The sequence below is a fragment of the Tursiops truncatus genome, chromosome 15 (genome assembly GCF_011762595.2).
Source record: "Tursiops truncatus isolate mTurTru1 chromosome 15, mTurTru1.mat.Y, whole genome shotgun sequence".
NCBI classification, from domain to species: Eukaryota; Metazoa; Chordata; class Mammalia; order Artiodactyla; family Delphinidae; genus Tursiops; species Tursiops truncatus.
This window is the reverse complement of record NC_047048.1, coordinates 19,472,305-19,498,778: the sequence shown is the minus strand read 5'-3', so window position 1 is coordinate 19,498,778 and position 26,474 is coordinate 19,472,305. Positions and strand designations below refer to the sequence as shown.

The window sequence follows — 26,474 nt, the reverse complement described above, 5'->3', positions numbered from 1 at the left end:
TGTATGGGACTCTCTGCACTTCCTGAACTTGAGTGGTTATTTCCTTTCCCATGTTAGGGAAGTTTTCAACTATAATCTCCTCAAATATTTTCTCAGACCCTTTCTCTTTCTCTTCTTCTTCTGGGACCCCTGTAATTTGAATGTTGGTGTCTTTAATATTGTCCTCGAGGTCCCTGAGACTGTCCTCAATTCTTTTCATTCTTTTTTCTTTATTCTGCTCTGTGGCAGTTATTTCCACCATTCTATCTTCCAGCTCACTTATCCATTCTTCTGCCTCAGTTATTCTGCCAGTTATTCCTTCTAGAGTATTTTTAATTTCTGTTATTGTGTTGTTCATCACTGTTTGTTTGCTCTTTAGTTCTTCTAGGTCCTTGTTAAACATTTCTTGTATTTTCTCCATTCTGTTTCTGAGATTTTGGATCACCTTTACTATCGTTACTCTGAATTCTTTTTCAGGTAGGTTGCCTATTTCATCTTCACTTATTTGTTCTTGTGGGGTTTTACCTTGCTCCTTCGTCTGTAATGTACTTTTTGTCGTTCCATTTTTTATTTTTTATTTTTTTGATGGGTGAGACTGAATTCCTGTCTTACTGGTTGTTTGGCCTGAGGCATCCAGCACTCGAATTTGCAGGCAGTTGGGTGGAGCCAGCTCTTGGTGCCAAGATGAGGACCTCTGGGAGGCCTCACTCCAATTAATATTCCCTGGGATTTGAGGTTCTCTGGTAGTCCAGTGGTTTAGACTTGGCGCTCCCACCGCAGGAGCTCAAGCCTGACCCCCAGCCTGGGAATCAAGATCCTGCAAGCTGTGCGGTGAGGCAAAAGAAAAGAAAAAAAGAAGCAGTACAATAACAAAGAATAAAAAATAAAATAAAACTAGAAAGATAAGAAATATATTAGGAAAAATAAAAGTATAATTGAAACAACTGCAGCAAGGTAAAAGAAAACCACAGCAGAAGAAAGGAAAAAAAAAAGGAACAAGCCCAAAGGAGCAGAACAATAACAAAGTATAAAGCATAAAATAAAATTAGAAAAATAAAAGATTAGAAAAAATAAAAATATAAGCGAATCAACAACAGCAAGGTAATACAGAGGCCCAACCTAAAAGAAGAAAAAAAAAAAGGCCCGAAAAGGCCTTGACTAGGTGGGGCAGAGCCTAGACGGGGGTGTGGAACTTAGGCAGGGGTGGGGTTTAGGGTGGGGCGGGGCCTAGGCTGGGGAGTGCAGTTTAAGCATGGAGTGGGGCCTAGGCTTAGCACCTGCGCAGAAGTGGAGAGGAGGCACGCCCAGAGGGGGGCCTCCAAAGTGTGGAGTTCCGGAGTTTGGAGGTAAGTCCCTGGGTGAGGGTGTGTGGGTGCGGTTTAGGCCCAGGGCAGTTGGAGGGGGTCTCAGAGTGCCACCTGTAGAGGTAGGGCTCTGGGTGGGGGTGTAGGGGCGGAGCTTGGGCTCTGCACAGCAGGAGGGAGACTCTAAGGGCAGAGGATTAGCCCAACAGGCTCCCCGGTGCCCAAGTGGACAGGGAAAATGCTGGCTGCGGTCCCTTCCGTTCCTCCACCCCATCCCCCTCCAGAGTCTCCTCCGTCGCCTCTGGACCCCTAACTGTGGGTGGGTCCAACCAGGTGTAGGAACTCCTCCCCTCCCCCAGCCACCCCTCAGGGGTGCTGGTCCCAGAGGTCCGGCCTTTACTTTTGCTCCCCCTTTCCTCCCTCCCACTCCCTCAGGACCCACGTGGCTGGGTGGGGCCTTAGTGTGCAGAGGATCAGGCCCGGGATCTCAGCAGGCTTCCGGGGGCCCAAGTGGACAGGCTAAACGCTGGCCATTCTCCCTTTTGGTCCTCTGCCCTCCCAAAGGTCCCCCCCACTTTTCCCCTCCGGGCCTCAGATCCCTTTCCCCCCGCAGCCGCCCCTCAGGGGCGCTGGTCCAGTCCAGCCTCCACTTCTCCTCTCCCCTCACTACTCCCCACATCCTACCCAGTTTCTGGGGGTTTCTCCCACCCCCTTAGGTGTCCATGGTCCCCCACCGGTGCCTGGTAGGTGCCCTAGTTGTGCAGAGACACGAATTCCTCATCCTCCTAGTCCACCAGCTTGACTCTGCCCCTAGAAGTGTGTTTTTTAGTTTCCAACTATTGGGGGCTTTTTCAGATTTATTTCTATTATTGATTTCCAATTTAATTCCATTTTGGTCATAGAAGGTACTTCATATAATTTTAATCCATTTTCTTGAGAACTGTTTTATGACAGAGACCATGGTTTATCCTGATAAATGTTTTATGTACACTGGAAAAGAATGTGTACTCTGCTGCTGTTATGTGGGATGTTCTATAAATGTCAATTAGGTCAAGTTGGTTAAAATATTGGGTCTTTTATACCCTTACTTATTTCCTGTCTAGTTTTTCTATGAATTATTAAAAGAGAGATGTTGAAATATCTGCCTATAATTGCGGAATTATCTGTTTCTCCTTAGTGATTTATCCATATCTATATGCAGTTGTACTCCTCTTAGCTTATTAGCTATGACTCTTAATTATGTTATTTTAGGGGTTGCCTTGGGTTTACAGTATGCGTCTTTAACTTATCACATTCTACTTTCAAGTGACATTTCACTTCACATATAGTTAGTATAAGAATCTTACAACAGTATATTTCCATCTCCCCCTCCTGATCTTTATGCTATTTTCACCACCCATTTTACTTCTATTTATTTTGTATACCCATGGTATGTTGTTATTACTTTTGCTTTAAACATTATTTTCAAAGAGATTTAAATAATAAGGCACAGAGTCTTTATATTTACCTGCATAGTTACTATATCTTGTGCTTGTCTTTCCTTTATGTAGATCCAGATTTCCATCTAGAATTATTTCCCTCTGTCTGAAGGATTTCCTTGAACAATTCCTATAGTGTGGGTCTGCTGGTGATGAATTCTTTCAGCTTTTATATGAATTAAAATGTATTTAATATGACTTCATTTTTGACACGTTTTTTGGGAGGTATAAAATTCTAAGTTGATTTTTTTCCTTTCAGTACTTTAAAGATGTTGTTACTGTCTTCTCACTTGCATTTTTCCAACCAAAATTTTGGTCTCATTCTTATCTGTTTCCTCTATATGTAAAATGTCTTTTCCTCCATTTCATTGCTTTTTAATTATTTGTAACAATTTTATCAAAATATAATTCACATCCTGTATGATTCACACATTTAAAGTATACAATTCAGTGGTTTTTTAGTATATTCACAGAGTTGGCAGCAATTACCACGATCAATTTTAGAACATTTTCATCACCTCAAAAAGAAACCCTGTACCCTTTAGCTATTACTTTCCAATATCCTCATCTCCTTCAGCCCTAATCTCTTTTCTGTCTCTACAGATATGTCTATACTGGATATTTCATATAAAGAGAATCATAATATGTGGTTCTTTTGGTGACTGGCTTCTTTCACTTAGCATAATGTCTTCAAGGTTCATCCATGTTGTAGCATGTATCAGTATTTAATTTATTTTTATGGCCAAATGGTATTCCATTGTGCTTATCCATTCATCATTGATAGATATTTGGGTTGTTTCTACCTTTTGGCTATTGTGATTAATGCTACTATGAACACGCATATACCAGTTTTTATGTGAACATATGTTTTAATTTCTCTTGGTTATATACTTAGGATTAGAATTGTTGGATCAAATGGTATTCTTAAATGTTTGAGGAAATACAAGACTATTTTCCAAAGTGGTTGTTTTTTACATTTTACATTCTCAAAAGTGCAGTGTATGTGGGTTCCAATTTCTCCACATCTTGGCCTACACAGATGATATTATCTTTTTTTTTAAATTATTGAAGTATAGTTGATCTACAATGTTGTATTAGTTTCAGGTGTATAGCAAAGTGATTCAGCTATACATAAATGGAGAGATAGATATTTATTCTTTTTCAGATTCTTTTCCATTATAGGTTATTACAAGATACTGAATATAGTTCCCTGTACTATACAGTAGGTCCTTGTTGTTTATCTATTTTATATATAGTAGTGTGTATCTATTAATCCCAAACTCCTAATTTATCCTTCACATGCCTTTCCCCTTGGGTAACCATAAGTTTGTTTTCTATGTCTGAGTCTATTTCTGTTTTGTAAATAAGTTCATTTGCCTCATATGTGTGATATCATGTGATATTTGTCTTTGACTTACTTCACTTAGTATAATAATCTCTAGGTCCATCCATGTTGCTGCAAATGGCATTATTTTATTCTTTTTATGGCTGAGTAATGTTCCACTGTATATATGTACCACATCTTCTTTATCCATTCCTCTGTTGATGGACATTTAGGTTGCATCCATGTCTTGGCTATTGTAAACAGTGCTGCTATGAAAATTGGGGTTGATGTATCATTTTGAATTAGAGTTTTCTCTGGATATATGCCCAAGAATGGGATTGTTGGAACATATGTTAGCTCTATTTTTAATTTTTTAAGGAACCTCTACACTATTCTCCATAGTGGCTGCAGCAATTTACATTCCCACCAACAGTGTACCAGGGTTCCCTTTTCTCCACACCCTCTCCAGCATTTTTTATTTGTAGACTTTTTGATGATGGCCAGTCTGACCATTGTGAGGTGTTACCTCATTGTAGTTTTGATTTGCCTTTCTCTAATAATTAGCGATGTTGAGCATCTTTTCATGTGCCTGTTGGCCATCTGTATGTCTTCTCTAGAGAAATGTCTATTTAGGTATTCTGCCCAATTTTTTTTTTTTTTTTTTTTTTGGCCATGCAATGCAGCGTGCAGGATCTTAGGGATTGAACCCTTGCCCACTGCAGTGGAAGCGTCGAGTCTTAACCACTGGACCTCCAGGTAAGTCCCATCTGCCCATTTTTTGATTGGGTTGTTTGTTCTTTTTGATACTGAGCTGAATCAGCTGTTTGTATATTTGGAAATTAATCCCTTGTCAGTTGTATTGTTTGCAAATATTTTCTTCCATTCCGTAGGTTGTCTTTTCATTTTGTTTATAGTTTCCTTTGCCGTGCAAAAGCTTTTAAGTTTAATTAAGTCCCATTTGTTTATTTTTGCCTTTATTTCCATTACTCTAGGAGATGGATGCAAAAAGGTATTGCTGCAATTTATGTCAAAGAGTGTTCTGCTTGTTTTCCTCTAGGAGTTCTATACTATCTGATCTAACATTTAGGTCTGTAATCCATTTTGAGTTTTATTTTTTGTATATGGTGGTAGAGAATGTTCTAATTTCATTCTTTTACATGTAGCTGTCCAGTTTTCCCAGCACCACTTATTGAAGAGACTGTTGGGACTTCCCTGGTGGTCCAGTGGTTAAGACTCCATGCTCCCAATGCAGGGGGCCCAGGAACTAGATCCCACATGCTGAAACTAAGAGTTCACATGCTGTAACTAAAGATCCCGCATGCCACAAGTAAGACCTGGTGCAGCCAGATAAAAAAATAAATATAAACAAAACAAAAACAAAGTACCATTATTATAAGAAAAAAACCCCAAAACTGTCTTTTCTCCATTTTATATTCTTTCCTCCTTTGTCATAAATTAATTGACCATAAGTGCATGTGTTTATTTCTAGGCTCTCTATCCTGTTCCATTGATCTATATATCTGATTTTGTGCCAGTACCATACTGTTTTTATTACTGTAACTTTGTAGCGTAGTCTGAAGTCACAGAGTGTGATTCCTCCAGCTCCATTCTCCTTTGTCAAGATCGTTTTGGCTATTTGGGGTGTTTTGTATTTCCATACAAATTTTTAAATTATTTGTTCTACTTTTGTGAAACATGTCATTGGTAATTTGATAGGGACTGCATTGAATTTGTAGATTGCCTTGGGTAGTATAGTCATTTTAACAATATTGATTCTTCCAATCCAAGAGCATGGTATATCTTTCCAACTCTTTGTGTTGTCTTCAGTTTCTTTCATCAGTGTCTTATAGTTTTCAGAGTACAGGTCTTTTGCCTCCTTAGGTAGGTTTATTCCTAGGTATTTTATTCCTTTTGATGCTATGGTAAATGGGATTATTTCCTTAATTTCTTTTTCTGATATTTTGTTGTTAGTGTATAGAAATGCAACAGATTTCTGTATATTAATTTTGTATCCTGCAACTTTACTGAATTCACTGATGAGCTCTAGTAATTTTCTGGTGGCATCTTTAGGATTTTCTATGTATAGTATCATATCATCCACAAAACATCTTCTTTTATTATAGCAATCCTAGCAGATGTGAAGTGACCCCTGACAGCTATTAATATTTTCTCCCTATCATTGGTTTTTAAAAATTTGATTATGATATTCTTTGGTGTTGTTTTCTTTATGTTTCTTGTGTTTGGTGTTTGTTTAGCTTTTTGGATCTCTGTGTTTATAGTTTTCATCCATTTAGAAATATTTCAGCCATGATTTCTTAAAATATTTTTTCTATCCCCCTCCTTTCAGGGTCTCCAAGTACATGTATACTAGGCCACTTGAAGTTTTTCTAAAAGTCACAATAGTCTGCTCATTTCTTTCAATCTTTTTTTTCTCTATGTGCTTCACTTTGGATTATTTCTATTGTTATGTCTTTAGGTTCACTAATATTCTATTTTACAAGTATAATCTGCTTTTAATCTTATGTATTATAATTTTCCTCTCAGTCATTATAGTTTTCATATCTAGAAGCTTGACTTTGATATCTTCATGCTTCTACCCAACATATTTCATCTTTCCTCTAGCCTTTTATACATATGGAACATAATTATTATAACTGCTTGAATTTTCTTACATACTAATTCCATTTTGTATCATTTCTAGGTCAGTTTTGATTGATTTTTTTTCCATTCTGTTATATATTTCTGTTTCTTTGCGTGTTTGATAATATTCAAGATTGGATGGTAGAATTGTGAACTTTATTTTGACATGTGCTGGATGTTTTTGTATTTCTTTAAATATTGTTAACTTTGATATGGGGTAGAGTTAAGTTACTCGGAAATATACTGATTCTTTCAAGGCTCGCTTTAAAGTTTGTTTGGCTGAACTAGAGTTGTGTTTAGTCTGGAGATAATTTGGTCCCACCACTGAGGCAAGACACTTCTTAGTACTCTACCCAATAGCCTGTAAATTACAAATTTTTCCATACTAGGGTGGTGAACAGGAATTATTTCTGGCCCTGTGTGTGCCCCAGGAATTGGTCCCTCTAATCCTTTTGGGTGGTTCTTTCAGTTGTCTTGGGTAGTTTTATCACATGTGTGTGATGATCTGTACTCAGCTAGAGACTTGAAGGGCACCCCTGCAGATCTCTGGAGGTTCATTCTCCATGAGGCTATCTCCTCTCCAGTACCCTGCCTTGCAAACTTTAACTGCCTTGGCCTCCCTGGCCTCTCAGCTCTGTCTCCTCAACTCAGGGAGACTGCCAGCCTCAGTCTGAGTCCCACCTCTCTCACTGCAGCCTGAAGACTCTTTCTAGACAAGTAATATGGGGCAATAATAAGGCTCATCTCATTTGTTTCCTTTGTCCTTTGTTATCTAATGTTCCATGTCTTGAAAACTGTTGTTTTATATATTTTATCTTTTAAGTTGTTTCACACAGAAGGGTACATCCAAATCCTGTTATTCCATCTTATTTGAAATCAAGAGGCAATATCTCTTCTTAAAAAGTTAAGCATAGGGCTTCCCTGGTGGCGCAGTGGTTGAGAGTCCGCCTGCCGATGCAGGGGACACGGGTTCGTGCCCCGGTCCAGGAAGATCCCACATGCCGCAGAGCGGCTGGGCCCACGAGCCATGGCCGCTGAGCCTGCGCGTCCGGAGCCTGTGCTCTGCAACGGGAGAGGCCACAACAGTGAGAGGCCCGCGTACCGCAAAAAAAAAAACAAAAGTTAAGCATAAAGTTTTTTTAAATAGTCTACATCTAACTGTTTTATTGTATGAAATTTAGAGGGATCTAATACTGTTCTGTCTACTAGTGCTTTATATGTTATAACTGGTGTTTTATCATTCTGGATTATGAACTCATCTGCTGTGGGAAATTAATCCGTGGGAATTCTGTGGAGCCTGGGTTTAGGGAACTTGCCTCTGGGTCAGTTTTATGTTTGCCTCTCCAAGGCTCCTCTCTTTATGTGTTATTTTTTATTTTGGGTATTCCTGGGTCATAAAAAGTAGTGTATATTCAAACATCAAAGTACATGAGCCAGGCCTTGGTTATTAATTATCAGAGGAGTCATTTTTCCCTTGACCCAGAATTCAGGTCAAATCACACACGCTTCCATGTTTTCTTGGACTTAAATGCAGACCTTTTTCTGTTGCACATTTTCAGTGAGAATACAGCACTTTGAGGGTCCTAAGTTGTTGTCGAAATTTCAGTTCCAATTCCCCAGACTTTGTCTTCTACACTGCTCGAGGTTACAACCCAATCCTCTAAGGCTGCCATGTCCCCATTAAGCACCAACTCCCAACTCCCCAGGGCTGACACAGTGTTACCTCATGAGCTTAGCTCTCTGCTTTTCTTTTTCTTCTTCTCTCTCAGAGTACTCAACTATGCACTTAAAAGAAATGTGTTACATTTTATCCAGATTTTTTTCTATGCTTATTTGGTCCTCTGTATTGTCAGGAAGAGAATTTTCCAATTTACTTCTTGACTCACTATCATCAGACTTCCACCTCCACAACGTCACCAGTGCTATTCTTCCAAGGCCATTGATAACCAGGAGGCAGCTGCCAAGTTCAGTGGATGCTATGTCAGTTAGGATATGTTCCAAACACAAGTGACAAGATTCCTGGATAAAAGTGTCTTAAACCATAAAGATGCTTAATTTTTCTAAGATAGGTGGACCCAGGGTCAGTTTGGCAACTCAGTTTCATTAAAGACCTGTGTTTTTTCTGTCCTTCCTCTTCGCCATCCTTAGTATTATGACAATGATTTTTTTTTAACCTCATCGTCACATGATGGCTGCCTCCCATGACCACATCCAAGTAACAAAAGGTGGCAAGCAAGAAGAGAACTTTTTCCTCATGACTCTGTCTCTTATCAAGTAGGAAAATCTTTCCAGAAGCTCCAAGAAGTTGACCCTTTTGCCCCTATGGCAAGAACTGTCACATGTCCATCCTTGGAGCAATCACTGACAAAGGAGAATGGAGTCATCCCCGGGGCTGGAAACATTGCTGTTGGCATCATAATGGGGTTTTGTTGACAAAGAATAAGAGTTGTAGAGACACATAAGGCAAGATCTCTGTCCTTGAGGTGCCTGTTGTCAGTGGAAGGCAGAAGAAACTCGGACACAGCAAACCCAAATTTCATGGTCACACAAACTCAGGAGTGCAAAAACATTAGTGCTCTAATTGTCTACTCCTAAGCCTAATTTCTACACTCAGCCCTCACTCTGCCCCACACAGGAAACTTAATTTATCACATCATGTAAACTCAGCCACTTGTGCCTACCACAGACACCCTTTCTTCTCTTATTATATAGGATGGAATAGAACAAAACTTCTGACTCAGAACAGGATCTTTTCTCTCATAGGCATTTTACACTGCTGCCCATCTGTTCTTAAAATGTAATCTTCCTTTGCTCAAACAGGCCTCCAGATTGTAAAGTAACGGTCATACTATCTCCTTCCGAGGAAAGTGGTCCATATAGTTTACCTGTTTCTTTATTTGAGCGAGTCAGAGTTTAGTATCAACCCTAGTATGCAGAGTGACAAGAGAACAGAAATTTAATTTGACTTTAAATCCAAAGCAGAGAAAAATCACCCAGACAAGTTTATTCGGAAGTGATTAGATTAAATCTCCTATATTGGGCAGAATGGAGGCCGGGGGGTGTGTGGGGCTGGAGGGAGAGGTGAGGTTGGGGTGTAGACGAATAGAGGATTCACATTTTTGCATGCCTGAGTTTGTGCGACTCTGAAATTTACATCTACTACGTCTGTTGATGTTTCTGTTGCCCCTAACAAACGTGCGCCTCCAGGATGGAGATCTTGTTTTACGCATCTAACATCTCTTCCCTTCCTTTCTCCTTTCTCAATGCCTAGCACAAGATCCACAACGCAGTAGGTACTCGACAGAAATGAGTTTCTTTAATAAAAGATTGTTTGAGTGAAGGAACAAGTGAGACAAGGAGGTTACTGCAATGGGAGGAAACAAGCCTAACGGATTTTTAAACCAGATCTACTTAACTGAATCCCGATTAAGGAGGGAAATGAAGGAATGCTTGTGGGCACAGAGAGAGAGAGAGAGAGAGAGAGCGCTGCAGAGCCGAGCTACAATCACTAAGAGGAGACAGCCTAATCAGAGCCAGACGGGCCCCACCTGACTCCTACTGCAGCTAGAAAAAAAAAAGGACTAGAAGGTTCAGCTAGAGCGGCTCCCCTTCTCCTGCAGCCCCACCGTCTCCCAGCTCCGCCCCACTCCCACTGCTCTGTGAGGAGGCATGGAAGCTGTGGGGAGGGGAGGCCGGCGAGCTGGGCTTTCCAGGACAAGGCAGGATGGTGTGAGCTCAAACGCTCTGCAATTGCTGGAGCAACGGTGGCGACACTTGAGTTATTCACAAAGGCTGGAATGCAAATGAGGTTGGCACTGCTCCAAGTCGCAGTAGCTTAGGAGGAGGGCGAAAGGCATATTACTATTCATCAAGACCCGAGCGTCGCGTGGGCTCTGAGGTTCTCCACCTGCATCCCTCCCTCTATCACTGACTTCTGGGGGAAGGGGAGGCTCCTCCAGAAGCACTTTATCTGCCAGTCTGAGAGCTGGAGGTGGGGGCGGGGGTCTGAAGTTAGGCAGATTTGTCTCGTCACATGATGGGGGACCTGTATCACGTGATGACTCCGGTGATGTTGCAGGCAGCATGTGACTCCCAGGGCTACGTGGGCTCAAAAACAATTTAAATCCAAAAACACAAGCAGGTTCCCCTCCTCTCCTTTGCCTTTTGGTCTGGCTCTCCCTCCCTTTGGGTTGGTGCCTGACTGAATGGAAAACCCGTCGTCTTGCAGCCACTAACCCGTGAGCGCCGGGTACCTGGAGGCCAGGCCCCTCTGCAGGGGGTCCCCCCCACCCCACCCCGGGAGCTGTGCCCCATCATTCTGAAGCCTGGTAAGTTCCTGAGCACTTGGAGCAATTGTGTGTGAAGCCGTCCTAGACTGCCTCATTAGCATGCACAGGCACCCTGGTTGGGCGCGTTGGAAGGAACGTGCCTGCCGGCTCTGGCCCCGGCAGACGCAGGCTTCCTGGGACCAGTGCTGCGCGGCTGTGCCGGGGCGGCATGTGCACTCCATCTCTCTTCTCCCTGCCTTCCCGGCCTCCTCTTCCGACATCCCTCTCCTATCTCAGCTTGCTCCTCTGAGCCTCTCTCTTCTCAACCTCTCTTACTTCTCACCTCCTCCCTCTCCACCCCCTCTTATTTTCTCTTTTCATTCACCCCCACCTTCTGTTTTTCTCTCTCCCACGCCTTGTCTTAGGAGTTCCTCTCCCCTCGCCTTGAAACATTATTTTTTTGGGGGGGGTACCTAGATTTTATGTTCTTTCTGTCCAGAACCTGAAGGCCCAGCTTCTGAGGACTTGGTGGTTGGAAGTCTACTAACGGCCCCTCTGGAGATGATTTTCTTACTAAGACAATGCAGAGGGCCCACTTCCTGTCATGTATGTGTGTGCGTGTGCGTGTGTGTTAAGGGTGATTGATGTATTTCCCATCAGAACTGTTTCTTGAGTGGATGTTTGCGGCTCCAGGTCCCTGCTCAGCCAGGGGATCATCAAGAGACAGGAGGGGCAGTTACAGTGGTTAGGAGACCACGTCCTCTGACCCCAGATGTCTGACTCTATGTGCAAGAAGTCGGGTCTTAAAGCAGGAGTCAAAATCCAGTGCTCAATGCATAGGGGCTCACTCAGTTGTCACAAGGCACCCCACAGAGATGGCTTACGGTTTGAGGCTGCACCTTGGTGGAACGAGCAGAGCATTAGCTGAGAAACTAGCCACAGGGAAGGCAAAAGCAAATTTAATCATGGCAGTGTCTGTAGCCTCATAGGAAGGAGATGTTGGCAGTGTCAGAAGCTCCTGGTTCACTGTTCTCCAGGTATGCTGACACCTGTTCAGCAAGAAATAATTAAAAATTACTGAGCATAATCCATCTAACAATTCAATGAGGAGGTGCTATTTGTATCCCCATTCTAGAGATGGGAAAACTGAGGCACAAAGGAGTTAGTTATGTCACTCAGGTCATAAGTGATGGAGCTAGGATGTGAGCCCAGGCAGCTTTTCTCCAGAGCCTGCACTGTTAACCACTATGATAAACTGCCTCAAAAAATATCTATCCACATCTCTATGTGACAGGTGGTATGCAAGGTTTGGGGCTACATTTGTGAACAAACAGAGACATCCTGTTCTCGTGAAGCTTGCAATCCAGTGGAAAAGGCAGCTAATAAACATACCATCACACAAGACAATATATCGTTTCAAATTAGGGTATTTGCTAAGAAGAAAAATAATAGGGTAGCATGAGAATATATAACTGGAGACATACTTCCGTTGGGGGGCGAAGGGGAAGAGTTGGTCCAAGAAGTCCTCTCTGCTGATGTACAATAATATTTAAGCTATGACTTGAAAGAGGAGCAGGAATCGACCAGGTGAAGAGCCAGAAAGAGCATCCCAGGTAGAGGGAATGGCATGTGTAAGGGCCTCAGTGTGGGAGAGAACTGGGTCCACTTCAAGAGCAGCAAGAACGAGTGGGACAATAGGAGGTGAAGCCGTCCAGATAATGTGGGTCACAGTAGGCCTTGCTAAAAAGACTTGGGTTTCATCCCAGGATCAATGAACAACCATTAAAGCATTTTAAGTAGGGAAGTAGCATAATTGGATTTGCAATATGAAAAGACTCCTTCCAGAGGTGTATCTGTTAGTTTTTGCTGTGTTACAAAGCACCCCAAAACTTAACAGCTTAAAACAACAATCATTTATAGGTCATTATGCAGCAAGTTGACAGCTGCAGCTGGGATCATCTGGACAGGAATTCTGTTCTTTTTCTTTTTTTTTTTTTTTTTTGCGGTACGCGGGCCTCTCACTGTTGTGGCCTCTCCTGTTGCAGAGCACAGGCTCCGGACGCGCAGGCTCAGCGGCATGCGGGATCTTCCCGGACCGGGGCACAAACCCGTGTCCCCTGCATCGGCAGGCGGACTCTCAACCACTGCGCCACCAGGGAAGCCCAGGAATTCTGTTCTTGCGTGGCTTCACTCATATAGCTAGTTAGCTGGCAGGCTGGCTGGCGGTGGTTGATATTAGATGTTCTCACTCACATGTCTGCTAATCGGCAGAGGCCACTGAAACTGACCAGGCCATGTGTCTCCATATCTAACAAGCTAGCTAGCTCAGTTGTCTTCGTATGATGGCTGAGTTCCAAATTCAGCAAGAGAGGGTAAGCCCCAATGCACAAGCACTTTTCAAACATCTGCTTGCATTGTGTTTGCTAATGCTCCATTGGCCCAGACAGGTTACATGGTCAAGCCCAGATTCAAGGGATGAAGAAATATACCTCTTGACAAGAGGCGTTATAAAATACTGTGTCTATTTGCTTCCAGCCTACTACATGAATTCAGAATGGTAAGCTGGATACTGTCTTCCTCTACTATGGGAAGAACTGAAAGCCAAGAGGAAATTTGGAGCCAGTTTTGCTCTGATTAGAGATGAGCTTAGACCAGGTCATATATCAGACTTTATTATCTGCTTAGAACAAGCAGGGGTCTGAGCATCTCTTTTGGATGTGAATCAGGAGAGGGTAGAGAAAGCGGTGCAGAAATGTCGAAATGTCTCCTCATGGGGTTATCTGGGAATGACTTGGAGTCCAAGAAGACTTTGTGATTGTTACCCTAGAATGACATTTGGGCCATATGGAACTTGGAGTGTGTTTCAGTGTTCTCGGCAAGACAACAGTGTGTGCAAAGGCCCTGAGGCAAGGAAGCAGGTGGCTTGTTTTGGGAAATAGGAGACATTAGTTTAATGTAATTGCAGTGAAAATGGCATGGAAGTAGACAGATTAGAAAAATATTCAGGAGGTAGAAAGAACAAGCCTTGCTGATGGATTTGATAGGAGTTTAAGAAAAGGGACTTAAACTTGGTAATATCATTTCCTAAGGTGGAAAGATTAGGAGAGGATCAGAATATTTTGGTGGGGGAAAGGGAGCAGGCAGGAAAAAATCTCGTATTCTATTAACTGGGTCAAAAGTTGCTGAGACGTTGAGTAAATTGAGGACAGAAAATTGTCTATTCAAGTTGGTAACATGGAGATAGCTGAAGACTTTGACACGAGCAATTTTGGTGGATTGGTGATAATGGAAACCAGATTGGAGTGTGTTAAGGAGTGAATAAAAGTAAATAAACTGTGAAAGGGAGCACAGAAATCAAGCACCATTTAGATATGGGTCAGGGTTGGGAATCTATCTTGATTTTATGTTTGCTTTAAAAAACCAGAAACAGGAACCTGTAGATTATGTAAACTGTTGGAGTGGTCCAGTTGAAAGGGAGAGAGGGGAATGGGATCCAAAGTGTATGTGAATGAATAGGTGCTGATAGATTTTTATTTTTTTAAAGGAAGGAATAATGAGAAAGAAGATGGAGCAGATACATGAAGGCTTATAGATTTTGATATTGAGAGGATGAAGAGTTTCCTATCTGCCAACTTTTATTTTCCCAGTGAAAGGGGATTAGTAGAGAGAAAGGAGATGAGAAGAGGGAGGAGGTAAAGATATAAAATGGTCATTTTGGAAATAAGCATCTTGAAGAGAGAAGTAGGGTTGCTGGGCAAAGCAGAGTGCCTACTGAGAACAGAGAGCATGTATTTAAAATTGTCTCATTTTCTCCAGTAACATTTAAGTGCTTGGGTTCAAGAACCTGGAGATGGTGGAGTGCAAGTCGGATGGAAGTTTTGCTGAACAAGTTCCACAGGGGAGAAAAGGGCGAGGATGTTGAAGGGGGTTTTAAGGGAATGATTGTCCAGGTGAGCCAGAGAATCCAAGCTGGACCAGAATGGGAATGGAACCAGGAAGGAATGATGGAGGATGAGTGAGTGGTAAGCTCAACAGAATAGAGGTTATGATGAGGTGAAAGACTGCATTCTTGGAGGTAGTCCAGCATCAGCATCACATGGGAGCTTGTTAGAAATGTGGAATATCAGGCCCCAACCTAGATATTCTGAATCCAAATCTGCATGTTAACAATCCTCAGGTGACTTGTATGTACACTGAAGATTTAGAAGCAATGATCTAGATTGTCTTGTGAAAAACAAATGGTGCTGAGAATTTCCTGGTGGTCCAGTGGTTAGGACTGCATACTCTCACTGCTGAGGGCCTGGGTTCAATCCCTGGTCGGGGAACTAAAATCCCACAAGCTGCGCGTTACAGCCAAAATAAGATAAACAAAATAAATGGTGCTATTCTGGGCAGAGTGAGAAGGTAATGAACCCCAAAATGTCACAATCACTTCTATATTTATTTTCCCTTTCAAAACAGATCTTGATTTAGCAGAAGTTCTTCTTTAAAATTTTGTCCTGGTTTTTATTTTATTTTAATTTTTATTATGCAATATCTCAAATGTATATATAAATATAGTGAAAACCAGTATACCAACATTAGTTTCAATAATTTTCAACTGATGACCAATCTTGTTTTCTCTATACCATCCCTCCACCCCACCCACTGCCGCCACCAAACAGGATTATTTTGAATCAAATCTTAGACATGATAAAATTTCATCTGTAAATATTGGAGTGCAAGTCGGGTTGAAGTTTTGCTGAACAAATTCCACAGGAGAGAAAAGGGTGAGGGCGTTGAGGGGGATTTCGAGGGAATGATTGTCCCTTAAAAGACAAGGGCCCCCTTTTAAAACATAACCACTGTCTCATCACTGCTTCCCAATAAAATCAAGAATAAATTCTTATTATCATCAGATATCCAGATAGTGTTCACATATCTGCAGTTGTCATATTTGTAGTAATTTGTTTGTTTGAATTAGCATCCGAACAAGGTCTGTACCTGGCAATTGGTTAATATGTCTCTCACATCTTTTGTAATTTATAGGTTCCTGTTCATCTCTTTTTTTTTCCTTGAAATTTTGTATTAAAGAAACAAGATGATTTCTCCTCTAGATTTTCCCAAAGTCTAGACTTTACTGATTGTTTGCTCAAGGTATCGTTGAATATGTTCCTCTAAATACCTCTAGGTAATTAGACCTAAAAAGAATTGCTTTCAAAAAAACTTCTATGGTGAAATGTATCACACATGAAACATGTATGTATAAATACATACATATATACATACAGCCTGAAGAATAAAAAAGTCCTTGTAACACCTACCTAGTGCCTTAGAAGCCCTCCAATAACATCTCTCTTCATCTTCCCTAGAGGTAACCTCTATCTTGACTTTTATAATAGTAATTTTTCTGCTAGATTTATTACATATGTATGCATCCCTAACCAATATGTTAGTTTTTCCAACTTTTTGAGTTGTAGATAAATGTAATCAGATCATAGATATTCTTCTATGACATTTATTTTACTCAATATTTTATTTTTGAGATTCATCTGTGTTTGTGTATGTTCATTCATTTTCACGGATGTATAGTAATCCACCAAGTGAATGTACTACAATTTATTCATCCATTCTACTCTTGATGGGCATTTGGTCTTGTACATGTCTTATGGACTTGTACAAGAATTTCTCTAAGCTATATACCTAGGAGTGAAAGTGCTGGATCATAGAGTATGCATAAGTTCAGTTTTACAAGAAAATGCCAAACTATTTTCTGCAAGTTAATTTTTTTCCTTTCCTATCCTTACACCTTTTAATTTTTGTTGTCATTGCCTCATTGTACCAGCTAAGCCTTCTAATACAATATAATAGAAATAGTGAAAGTAATTATCCTTGTCTCATTCTGATCTCAAAGGGAAAGCATTCAACATTACACAATTAAGTAACTGATTTTTTTTTTTTTGGTTGAATGGGGTTTTTTAGAATTTTATCTCTTATCACATTAAGAAAATTCCTATTTTTCTTTGCTTGGAGTTTTTAAATATGAATTGTTTTTGAATTTTATCGAATACTTTTTCTGTGTCTTCTGAGATGATAAAATGATTTTCCTACTTTATCCTTTTAGTGTAGTGAATTATATTGTTGAATTCTACCTTTTTTTCCAGCTTTATTGACATACATATACATTTGTTTAAGGTATACAATGTGATGATTTGATACACACACATATATATACTGTGAAATGATTACTACAATATGCTTAGTTAACACCTTCATTCTTCCATGTAATTACCTTTTTGTGTGTGTAGTGATAACATTTAAGATCTACTCTCTTAACAACTTTCAAGAATATAATATAGTATTGTTAAGTCTAGTTACCAAAACTTATGCATCTTAGAGCTGGAAGTTTGCACCCTTTAACCAACATCTCCCCCATTCCCCGCATGCCCCAGCCCCTGTCAACCATCATTCTACTATTTTTTTAAAAAAATATTTATTTATTTATTTTTGGCCGCGTTGGTCTTTGTTGCTGCACGCAGGCTTTTTCTAGTTGCGGCGAGTGGGGGCTACTCTTCGTTGTGGTGCGCGGGCTCCTCATTGCAGTGGCTTCTCTTGTTGTGAAGTATGGGCTCTAGGCGCACAGGCTTCAGTAGTTGTGGTGCACAGGCTTAGTTGCTCTGTGGCATGTGGGATCTTCGCGGACCAGGGATCGAACCCATGTCCCCTGCATTGGCAGGCAGATTCTTAACCACTGAGCCACCAGGGAAGTCCCCATCATTCTACTATTTTTATGAGTTTGTATTTTTTAGATTCCACATATAAGTGAGAACATGTAGTATTTGTCTTTCTCTGTCTGACTTATTTCACTTAGTATAATGCCCTTAGGGTCCATCCATGTGTTACAAAAGGCAGGATTTCCTTCCGTTTTATGGCTGAATAATATTCCAGTGTGTATGTATGTGTGTGTGTGTGTGTGTGTGTGTGTGTGTGTGTGTGTGTATCACATTTTCTTTTTCCTTTCATACACTGATGGACACTTAAGTTGTTTCCATGTCTTGGCTATTGTGAATAATGCTGCAATGAACATGAGGGTGCAGATAACTCTTTGAGACAGTGATTTCATTTCTATTAGATATATATTCAGACGTGGGATTGCTGGATGATATGGTAGTTCTATTTTTAATTTTTTGAGGAATCTCCATACTGTTTTCCATAGTGGCTCCACCAGTTTACATTCCTACCAACAGTGCCCCAGGGTTTCCTTTTCTCCACAGCCATACCAACACTTGTTGTCTCTTGTCTTTTTGTTAATAGCCATTCTAACAGGTGTGAGGTGATATCTCATTGTAGTTTTTATTTGCATTCCCCTGATGATTAGTGATGTTGAACATCTTTTTATGTACCTGTTGGTCATTTGTGTGCCTTCTTTGGAAAAATGTCTATTTAAGTCCTTAGCCCATTTTTAAATCAGGTTATTTGTTATTTTGATATTGAGTTATACAATTTCCTTATATATTTTAGATATTAATCCCTGATCAGATAGATGGTTAGCATAATTGGGAAAAGAATTTGAAAAAGAATAGGTACATGTATATGTATAACTGAATCAATCTACTATGCATCTGAAATTAACAAAACATTGTTAACTGTATGCTAACGTAAAATAAAAAAATTTTAAAAGATAGTTAGCAAATATTTCCCCCCATTCTGGAGGTTGCCTTTTCATTTTGCTGATTTTTGCTTTTGCTGCGCAGAAATTTTCAGTTTGATCTAGTCCCCCCTGTTGATTTTTGCTTTTGTTGCCTATGCTTTTGTTGTCATATACTAAAAATTGTTGCTAAGACCAACGTCGAGGAGATTTTTCCCTGTGCTTTCTTCTTGTAGTTTTAAAGTTTTGGATCTTCTATTTAAATCTTTAATCCATTTCCAGATAATTTTTGTGGGTTGTATAAAATAGGAATCTAATTTTATTATTTTGCATGTGAATATCCAGTATTCCCAGCACCATTTATTGAAGAGACTGTCCTTTCCCTATTGAGTATTCTTGGCTCTCTCGTAAAATATTAGTTGACTGTATATGCATGGGTTTATTTCTAGGCTCTTGGTTCTTTTTCATTGATCTATGTGTCTGTTGTTATGCCAGTACCAAACTGTTTTATTACTATAGCTTTGTAATAAATCAGTAAGTGTAATGCCTCCAGCTTTGTTCTTCCTTCTCAGAATTGCTTTGCCTCTTCAGGGTCTTTGTGATTCCATACACATTTTAGGATTGCTTTTTCTATTTTTGTGGAAAATGCATTGGGATTTTGATAGGGATTGCATTGAATCTAGAAATGCCTTTGGGTAGAATGAACTTTTAACAATATTAATTCTTTTGATCCACAAACACAGGATATCTTTCCATTATTTGTGTCTTCCTCAGTTTCTTTCATCAATGCTTTATAATTTGCAGTGTACAGACCTTTCACTTCCTTGGTTAAATTTATCCCTAAGTATTTTATTATTTGTAATGCTACTGTAAATGGGATTGTTTTCTTTACTTCTTCTTCGGATAGTTAATTGTTGTTGTATAGAAGTACAACTGATTTTTGTAGGTTGATTTTGTATCTTCAACTTTACTGAATTCATTTATTAGTTCTAACTTTTTTTTTTTGGTGGAGTCTTTAGGATTTTCTGTATAAAAGATTATATCATCTGCAAACAAAGACACTTTTATTTCTTCCTTTCTGATTTGTATGCTTTTTATTTCTTTTTCTTGCCTAACTGTTCTGTCTAGGACTTCTAGGACTCTGTTGAATAAAAATGTTGAGAGGGGACACCCTTGTTTTGTTCTTAATTTTATTGGGAAAGCTTTCAACCTTTTACTGTTGAGGATGATGTTAGCTGTGGGTTTGTCATGTATGGCCTTTATTATGTTGAGGTACATTCCTTCTATACCCAATTTGTTGAGATTCTTTATCATGAAAGCATGTTGAATTTTGTCAAGTATTTGTCTGCATCTATTGAGATGATCATATGATTTTTATCTTTCATTCTATTAATGTGGTGTATCACATTTATTGATTTGCATATGTTGAACCATCCTTGCATCCCAGACATAAATCCCACTTGATCATGTTGTATGATCCTTTTAATGTGCTGCTGAATTCAGTTTGTGAGTATTTTGTTGAGAATATTTGTATCTATATTAATCTGTGAAACTGACCTTTGGTTTTCTTTTCTTGTAGCATCCTTATCTGGCTTTGGCATCATGGTCATGCTAGCTTGTGAAATGAACTTAAGAGTGTTCTGTCCTCTTCAATTTTTTGGAAGAGTTTGAGAAAGGTTGGTGTTAATTCTTTAAATGTTTGTTAGAATTCATCAGGGAAACCATCTGGTCCTGGAATTTTCTGTGTTGGGAGGTTTTTGATTACTGATACAATCTCCTTACTTGTTATTGGTCTGTTCATATTTTCTATTTCTTCATGATTCAGTCTTGTTAGTTTGAATGTTTCTAGGAATTTATCCATTTTTTCTAGATTATCCAATTTGTTGGCATATAATTGCTCATAGTAGTCTCTTATGATCCTTTGTATTACTGTGGTATCAGCTGTAATGTCTCTTCTTTCATTTCTAATGTCAATTATTTGGGTCCTCTCTTTTTTTCTTAATTAGTCTAGCTAAAGGTTGGTCAATTTTGTTTATCTTTAAAAGAAACCCAGCTCTTAATTGTGTTATCTTTTCTATTGTTTTTCTGGTCTTCATTTCATTTATTTCTGCTCCAATCTTTGTTATTTCCTTCCTTCTGCTAATTTTGGGCTTAGTTTGTTCTTCTTTTTCTCGTTCCTTAAGGTATAAAGTTTTGTAATCTTTCTTTTTTTTGGGGGGGGTGGTTCTTGTCATTTATTAAAATTTAATTTAATTAATTTTATTTTTTTAACATCTTTATTGGAGTATAATTGCTTTACAATGGTGTGTCACAAAGCACCGAGCTGATCTCCTGTGCTATGTGGCTGCTTCCCACTAGCTATCTATTTTACGTTTGGTAGTGTATATATGTCCATGCCACTCTCTCACATCGTCCCAGCTTACCCTTCCCCCTCCCCATGTCCTCAAGTCCATTCTCCACGTCTGCGTCTTTATTCCTGTCCTGCCTCTAGGTTCTTCAGAACCTTTTTTTTTTTTTTTAGAGTCCATATATATGTGTTAGCGTACAGTATTTGTTTTTCTCTTTCTGACTTACTTCACTCTGTATGACAGTAATCAAGACAGTATGGTACTGGCACAAAAAGAGAAATATAGATCAATGGAACAGGATAGAAAGCCCAGAGATAAACCCATGCACATATAGTCACCTTATCTTTGATAAAGGAAGCAAGAATATACAACGGAGAAAAGACAGCCTCTTCAATAAGTGGTGCTGGGAAAACTGGACAGCTACATGTAAAAGAATGAAATTAGAACACTCCCTAACACCATACACAAAAATAAACTCAAAATGGATTAAAGACCTAAATGTAAGGCTAGACACTATAAAACTCTTAGAGGAAAACATAGGCAGAACACTCTATGACATAAATCACAGCAAGATCCTTTTTGACCCACCTCCTTTGGAAATGGAAATAAAAACAAAAATAAACAAATGGGACCTAATGAAACTTAAAAGCTTTTGCACAGCAAAGGAAAACATAAACAAGATGAAAAGACAACCCTCAGGATGGGTTCTTGTCATTTTAATTAGGTTCACCATGAAAAGCAATAACCTCAGCTAACCACTCTGCCTTCTTCTTTCACCAACTCCCATCTCCCTTCACATGCATACAGCATAGACACCCCAAAACCCTCCTCCCAGTGATCCACCCCACTCCCATTATGGGAAGAAATGTCACAAAATGAATTTAGCCTCTTTCACCCAACATGAAACAGGATGAATGAAAATATCTTTATGAAGAGTTCTATGGTGCTGTTGTCTTATAGTGGAGTCAGAGGCTGAGATAGAGGCTAAGGCTAAATGAAGCCCAGGGATCTCTTAGAGATCAGAATTTTCTGGGGGGGGCACAGAGCCCATAGTTTGCCCAGAAAGGGGGATATGAATGAGGGTAGGAGCTAGGATGGGCTAGACTGAAAGTTTTTCTGAGTACTGTGAGGTTAAGGACACCTAAAAATTTATTCTCCTTCCTTTCCCCATGCATTCTCCAGCTCCCAGGTAGAAGGGTAGGGGGGCTCCTGAGCACGGAACAGTCACCAGGTTTTATCCGTGATTCCCAGAGCTTTAGGCAGGCAGTGAGTGAGGCACATCCGCTGGTGCTGCCTGCCCTCTTCCCTCAGCTCAGGGCTGCTTCTCTCTGCCTGTAAGCACTAGGTCCTACAGGTTGTCAGATAATGATACAATTCCCTTGACCACATCACTCTCATCCACCACTGCAAGCTGGTGAACCTCTGCTCCCACCAGCCTATTGATGATGGTCTCCAGCGTCTCATGCAGGTAGCACTTGAGGACACATTTATAGTAATGTGACTGATGTCGCAGGGCTTTGGCTACAGACACACCTAGGTTGTTGTAGGTCTTTTCTGCTGCCTGATAGATAGCATCAAACTTGTAAAAGATGTTTACCACATGACCTTTCGCATTCACCACTGGCAGGGCTGAGAACTGGTGCTGTACAGAGATGCCCAGAGCCACATACAGCAGATCATAACAGTGTTGGCATAGAAGCTGATTTGTAGCTCTTCCAGAGACTTAGACGTGAACTCTGGCTTGGGAACTTAGTGATAAACAATTTGAGGAACTTGAGACTGCATTTGTGGATGAGGATGTACAAGATGTTGCCTGATTCTGGGTTAACAACTGGCAGCCTGTGGATCTTGTTTTGAATTAATGAAGAGACAGCATCAAACATGCTGGCATTAGGAGAAATGCAGGCAAGTGGTTTAAAGAAGTCCTGTATGTACACCTCCTTCCAAGTTTCTGTCTTGTGTTCTTCCAACTCATAGATCTGTACCAAGGCTGATTTATAGTAACGGTGCAGGATATTGATGAAATCAGTGGTAGTCCACACGCCCACAAGTCCTTGCTTTTTGCTGTCCCAGAAAGGGGCAGCTTGTATACCATTAGTCACCAAAGCAAAGAAAGCTTTCTTCACCTGCAGGGAAGTAGCAACTACAACCAAATTGGAGCTTGTGAGAATCAAGTCATAGCAGCAAGAGACTCTATAAAGGAAGTGTATATGCTGTTGTTAGATTCTGGGGTCTCTTGAGGACGCTCATTTTTCCAAAGTTGGAAACTCTCAAGACGTGGCCATCTCCATTGCAAGAGGCACTGGCTGGGTTCATTCACTTTAGGAACCTTGCTTTTTTTTTTTTTTTTTTTAAATAGAGATGTTTATTGCATTAAACTTCCCTCTTAGAACTAGTCTTGCTGCATCCCATAAGTTTTGGTATGTTGTATTTTTGTTTGTGTCAAGATATTATTTGGTTTCTCTTTTGATTTCTTCTTTGACCTATTGGTTGCTCAAGAGTGTGTTGTTTAATTTCCACACATTTGTGAATTTTCCAGTTTTCCTCTTGTAACTGATTTCTAGTTTCATATCAGTCAAAAAATATACTTGGTGTGATTTCAGTCATCTTACAGTTGCTATTTGCTAGGTTTGTGTTGTACTCTAACATATGATCTATCCTGGAGAATGTTCCATGTGTGCTTTAGAAGAACGTGTATTCTGCTGCTGTTGGGTAGAATATTCTATACATGTTTGTCAGGTCTATTTGGTCTAAGGTGTAGTTCAAGTCCAACGTTTCATATTTATTTTCTGTCTGGATAATCTATCCATCATTGAAAGTCGGGTATTGAGGTCTCCTACTATTATTGTAGTGTTGTCTATTTCTCCCTTCACATCTACTGGTATTTGCTTAATATATTTAGGTGCTCTGATTTGGGTTGTCTATATATTTACAGTTGCTGTATTTTCTTTATTAATTAACCTCTTTATCATTATATAGTGACCTTCTTTGTCTCTTGTTAACACTTTTGACTTCAAGTCTATTTTGTCTGATATAGGTATAGCCACTCCTGCTCTCTTTTGGTTTCCATTTGCATGGAATATATTTTTCCACCCCTTCAGTTTGAGCCTGTTCATGTCCTTAAGTCTGAAGTAAGTCTCTTGGAGGCAGCATAAAGTTGGTTTCTGTTTTTTAATCCATTCAGCCACTTTGTGCCTTTTGATTGGAGAATTTAATCCATTTACATTGAAAGTAACTATTGATAGGTAAGTACTTACTAATGCCATCTCATTAATTGTTTTCCACCTGTTATGTAGTTCCCTTTTTCCTTTCTTTCTCTTTTGCTGTCTTTCTTTCTGTACTGGTGATTTTCCATAATTAAATGCTTTGACTCCCTTCTCTTTATCTTTTGTGTATCTACTGTAGGTTTTTGCTCTGTAGTTATCATGAGTATTAAATAAAACATCTTTTGGACATAACAGTGTATTTGAAGTTGATAACTTAACTTTGACTGCATACAAAAGCTCTATTCTTTTATTCCCACCCTATATTTTATGTTTTTGATGTCACAATGTACCTCTTTTATATTGTATATTCACTAACGAATTATTGTAGCTATTGTTATTTTTAATACTTTTGTCCTTTAAACCTTTATACTAGAGTTAATTGATTAACACACTACCATATAACAGTATTAGAGTATTCTGAATTTGACTATATACTTACGTTTGCCAGTATCTTTTATATTTTCATGTTATTTCATTTCTGCTTGAAGAACTCGTTTCAGCGATTCTTTTTTTTTTTTTTTTTTTTTTTGCGGTACGCGGGCCTCTCACTGCTGTGGCCTCTTCCGTTGCGGAGCACAGCCTCCGGACGCGCAGGCTCAGCGGCCATGGCTCACGGGCCCAGCCGCTCCGCGGCATGTGGGATCTTCCCGGACCGGGGCACGAACCCGTGTCCCCTGCATCGGCAGGCGGACTCTCAACCACTGCGCCACCAGGGAAGCCCCAGCGATTCTTGTAAGACAGGTTTAGTCATGATGAACTCCCTCAGCTTCTGTTTCTTTGGGAAAATCTTTCTCTCTCCATTTCTCAAAGACAACTTTGCTAGGTAAAGTATTCTTGACAGTTTTTTTTTTTCTTTTAGTAATTTGAATATATTATCCCACTCTCTTCTGCCCTACAGGGTTTCTGCTGAGAAATTCATTAATAGCCTTATGGGGGTTCCCATATAGGTGAGATTTTTTTTTCTCTTGCTGCTTTAAAAATTATCTCATTTTCTTTGATTTTAGACAATTTTATTCTACGTTGTCTTGGAAAACATGATTTGGGTGTTGAAATTTTACAGTCACCTATTAGCTTCATGAACTTGGATGTCCAAATCTCTCCCTAGGTTTGGGAAGTTCTCAGCCACTGTTTCTTTAAATAAGCTTTCTTTTCCCCCTTTCCCCCTCTTCTTCTGGGACTCCAATAATGCGTAACTGTTTCTTTTAATGGTATATCATGATTCACATAGGCTTTCTTGACTCTTTCATTCTTTTTTCTTTGACTTCTCTGACTGGATGATTTCAAATGATCTGCCGTCTAGCTCACTAATTCTTTTTTCTGCTTGGTCAAATCTGCCAAAGCTCTCTATTGAATTCTTCAGTTCAATTATTGTGTTCTTCAACTCTAGAATTTCTACTTTTTTTTAGTACATAGTTTCTGTTTCTTTGTTGAACCTCTCATTTTGTTCATGCATTGTTTTCCTAATTTCATTTATTTATCTGCGTTTTCTTGTAGTAGTTCATTGAATTTCTTTAAGAGGATTATTCTGAATTCTTTGTCAGACAGTTCATAGATCTCCATTTCTTTAGGGTCAGTCATTGAAGTTTTATTAGTTTCTTTTGGTGGTGTCATGTTTTCTTCATTATTCATGATCCTTGTGGCCTTGTGTTGGTGTCTACACCTTGAAGAATAGCTTTATAGACTGGCTTCAGTAGGCAAAGCCCTTCACCTGTCAGCCCATCCAGAGATTCTAGGTGATATCCATAAGTGGGCAGGCCTGGTGCCTGGGTCAGCAGGTAGGAAGACCTGGTGCCTGAGTCCTTGGGGGTGGACCTGGAGCCCGGGTTCACCAGGCAGGCCTGGTGCTTGGGTCTGCAGTGATGGGTCTGGGACCAGAGTCTGCATAGTTGGACCTGGATCCTGGGTCCACAGGGGCCAACCAGGTGCTGGGGACCACTAGGGTGAGCCCAGCATCTGGATCCACCAGGGCCAGTTGGTATTTGTCCAGTGAGTCTTCTGCTGGAAGTGTGATTGTATCCCAGCAGGTACACAAGATGATCCACTGGGTAAGGAAGGAAAATAGTGGAACTTCTATTTTTATTTATTCCTTACCTCATTCCTTTTCGTTTCCATTTCATGAATGTTTTGTATGTTTTTTGAATGTTTTTCCATACTGAATGTTAATGCAGTAGTACACATACATAAACTATAAATAAATACACACATTTGTGGGGGTGAAGGTTCACATGTCTACTGCTGAA

At 39.9% G+C, this 26,474-nt stretch overlaps 1 protein-coding gene and 1 pseudogene across 14 annotated transcripts in view; one reads left to right on the top strand and one right to left on the bottom strand.

Annotated features, from left to right (window-relative positions):
* The first annotated feature begins 1,307 nt into the window (after positions 1-1,307).
* The window catches only part of TNRC6A (trinucleotide repeat containing adaptor 6A), a 211,240-nt gene continuing 186,073 nt past the window's right edge, over positions 1,308-26,474 (top strand). For 3 of the 14 annotated variants that reach the window (XM_073792192.1, XM_073792198.1, XM_019921768.3), the window contains exons 1-3: positions 4,773-4,841; positions 5,249-5,412; positions 20,200-20,296. The gene's annotated coding sequence lies outside the window, so the exon portion shown is untranslated. Of the gene's footprint in view, positions 1,326-4,768; positions 4,842-5,248; positions 5,413-20,193; positions 20,297-26,474 lie in introns of those variants that run through there. The other 11 variants (XM_019921771.3, XM_019921769.3, XM_073792199.1 and 8 more) reach the window with 7 other exon arrangements.
* Positions 22,281-23,259, bottom strand: LOC101336777 (5'-AMP-activated protein kinase subunit gamma-1 pseudogene; annotated as a pseudogene).